The following is a 3,638-nucleotide window of genomic DNA, read 5'->3' on the forward strand; positions in this document are numbered from 1 at the left end:
AAGCATACTTGGATAATGCTTCCAGGACCATTCTGTGCCGTTTCTTTTACATATGCTGGGGAAGAAACAGATAGTCCTTACAAGTCCTCTGCTCTGATGCTCAAAATTTAAGTTAGCCTTTGATTAATCTTTTGTTTGCTTATAGTTTTACCAAAGTTTACTCAAATCTCAGCTGATTTTTTTTATGCTGGGGATCTACACTGACTGAGACAAGTCATGGATTTCCAGGGCTGGCACGACAGTCAGCTTCACGCTAGCAAAAACTATTCTATCTCATCAGCTATTGGCTAATTATTTATAAAAATCTGATCAGAGTTTGCTCTCTGAATAAAGCTGTTCTCCTTTACAGGGAAAGAATAATTTGGTATTGACAGCCCTTTCCAGGACACATTGCTGCTTAGGAGAAACTGATGCAGCTGCCACAGGAGTGACTAAAGCAGACAGTCTGGGAACAGAGCAAGCTGCTTATAAGCAGCTTCTGAAATGTAACAATACAAAAAAAAAAAAGTATAATTGACTGTGCAACAGCTGTAAGGAATGATATATGAGACCTCACATTAACTATGTATTCCAAACATGAAAGAGAACAATACAATGTTAACAAAGAAACATGAAAACAGCATATGTTTACAAAGTATAGTCTTATTGCTGTGCCATTATCTGCACAAGCTGTGTCAACAAAGGATTACACAGTTAGAAAAGTATAAATAGATTTTGTATTCTAATTTATTTTTCTGTATTTTTTTCTTTAATGGAGAATGTCAATATTTTAATGGAAACACAATTTATAGAAAGAATAAGGCTCCCAAATGTAACAGTTTCAGTGAGCCAAAACTTGTTCTCATTTAAGACAGTGATAGAGCCTTTAGAGGACAGGATTAGACATAATTCTGATAAAGCTATTTTCCACAAACCTAGGCTGGAGAAAATCTCGTCTGTCTTCCACTAACGTGGGTTGTACGCTTTTGGGTTTTTTATGGAAAGGGTAAAGAGGGATTCTTGCAATTTATGAACTGGAGGACAGATACTGCTGTTTTGGAAGTAAGAATGTTATTCAAGTACTTTCCAGAGAAAACATTATTTGCCTCTCTTTTCTGCTGTAGTTTTTAGAGGAAGGTTAATGTTTGCAAAGTAGAAAGGTTTACCGAATAGAAATTGCAAAAAATGTTTTGCAGGTAGTTTAGAAATCCAGTATGTTTTATGCATTGCAGCAAGAAAAGACACGTCAATCCAGCTGCTGATACCAGATGACAGAACTATTATTGATTACTTTAGAAGTCTGAATTATGTTGCAGATCCTGACACTGTTGGGTAACACAGAGCTGTCTGAAAAGCATGAATGTGGAGTGTGTTTTGCTTGTGTTTCCGTGAATGACAGTGCTGTGGCAGCAATACATTTCACAAAACTTTAGAAACGCAAAAGTTAGAGGTTTAGTTTGAGCAAGTCTACCTTCTGAAATCAGTAGAAAGATACAGGTGGCTCCCAGAGGCAATCTAAAGTAGAGCTAGAATAAATCACTCTTTCAGGATGTCATCCTTGGCCCTTGCCAAAATCGCTGGAGATACAAGCTGATGCACAGGGATAGAGCTCAGTTGCGTTTCAGAAGATGTCACTGGATAAACCTCATGCTTTCATTACCCTTCAGAGCAAAACCAAGATACCTGCCGTATCGTCGTATGAACCTGCTAAGACCTGGACAGCTTGTGCAGAACATCTAATAATACCTGTTTCTTGGTATTCTCACAGTGCAAAACCATTAGTCTTGGGGTTCCTCCTACAAGGGCTGTGATGTCAGACACTGCAAGGGCTGATCAGTTTTGTAAGCAGCCTGATATTGCAGACAGTGGCATTTATAACTGAGCATAAACTATTGATATCTTGGCAGTGGTTTAAACCTTTTCCTGGCTTTGCCACCTGAAGTACGATTTAGAGATAAACAACATCTGCATGGAAGGGCATAGTGCCAGGTTCTTGTAAAGAAGCAGGTAGTGGATCTCCAAGCCTTCGCCCTTTTACACTTAAAATATCTCCAATTATCACATTCACCTGAATCATTAGTACTTTGTGCAGATAATTTCTAGTGTAGCAGAATGTGAAATCCAGTCCCAGCTTGTCTCCTTTCTGGGTTTTAGCCACTAAAGAAATACACTGTACTCACTCTACTTGGGAGAAAGGAGATGGACCATGTTTCGGCCTGGATGCAGATGCAAGTGCTGCATTGTACTCTAACTCATCTGCCACAGATTTTGAGAAATTACATTTTTTGTCTTTATATGCATTTCTCTAGATTAGTACAAAACCCAGGGTTCTGTTTCTAAGAATACAAAGTAGCCCATGATCTCTAATAAATCACAAAAGCTTTATCAAAAGGTGCATGAAAGTAATTGCTTTGGCTACTCTTTGAGTTTTGCTTGTGTTTTTTGGAAACTTCTGCTATGTTAAAAATTGTGAGATGTACCACTTATCAAGAAGTAGTATTCCCATATTATCCTTTCTTTAAATACAGTTTCATTTAAATGTAGGGAATTGTATTGTTATATTTACGGGAGAAGGATAATAACATGTTTTGATGTGTGACTGAGCCTATCCTCCTTCTTTGAAGGATATATACAGTGTATCTGTAAGATTCACATTGTGTGATTGCATGAAATACATACCTGTAAAAAGACTTCTGAGCAGGAATTTCTCATTTTATTTGAACAGCAGAGCCTAGACTGCAGTGAAAATGATGTGAAGGGGAAAACTACAGCATATCTTGATATTTTTTCTTATATGTACTAAGACATCAAAAATTTTCTTTGAGAACAGGCAGAACGTAAGAGTTAGCAAATTTAATTAAAAAGGAGTTTCATAAAGTACTTTCATTTTTTTCTGAAATGCTGTTTTCATCTTACATTGCACAAGAAATCAGATTAAAGACAACAGAATGTTCTGGTTGTTTACTTGCTTGTTTCAGAACATCCCTGGTCCAAAAAAGTTGACTCCTGTCTTTCACTAACCTGTTGTCTGATTAACTTAGAAGCTTGTATACTTTGAGATGTTACTCCATTGATGCTGTCTCTGCCCATCTGTTTTTCCTCTTTGGGACCTGCCCTTAAGAAACACCTCCTTCAGGCTGCCATCCCTATTTACGAAGACGTAAGCAGAACATTAACACTTGTGTGAAAGAGCTGTCTTAACAAACACATGTAGTACTCCTAAAGTGTTCAGGCACCCAATACTCTTGTCTTTTCTCCATGGAATGCAGAACAGATGTGGATGAAATGAATAAATTTTAAAATTGGTATCTTCTACAAGCATAATTTAAAATGCTGGAGCTCTGAAAAGCAATACCCATGACAAAAATATGTCTCATAGGAGATACATTTTACACAACCTCTCCGCAGCAGAATCATTGCTAATTAAAAAAAAACCCAACATGTAAGGAGGACAGTCTAGAGATGAACTAATTTTTTTTTAATGTCAAATAAGTAAGTCTTTAAAAGAACAATCTGTCTTATCAAACTTGGATTCAGTATATTTGTTTGTAGGGTAAAAAAGAGCTTTGATTAAAACTTGGCCAAACTGAAACGATTCATGTGATTTTGTTGTGGTTTAACCCGGCAGGCAGCTACACACCACACAGCCGGTCGCTCAC

Source organism: Aptenodytes forsteri, unplaced genomic scaffold (assembly GCF_000699145.1).
Source record: "Aptenodytes forsteri isolate BGI_AS27 unplaced genomic scaffold, ASM69914v1 Scaffold55, whole genome shotgun sequence".
Taxonomy (NCBI): domain Eukaryota; kingdom Metazoa; phylum Chordata; class Aves; order Sphenisciformes; family Spheniscidae; genus Aptenodytes; species Aptenodytes forsteri.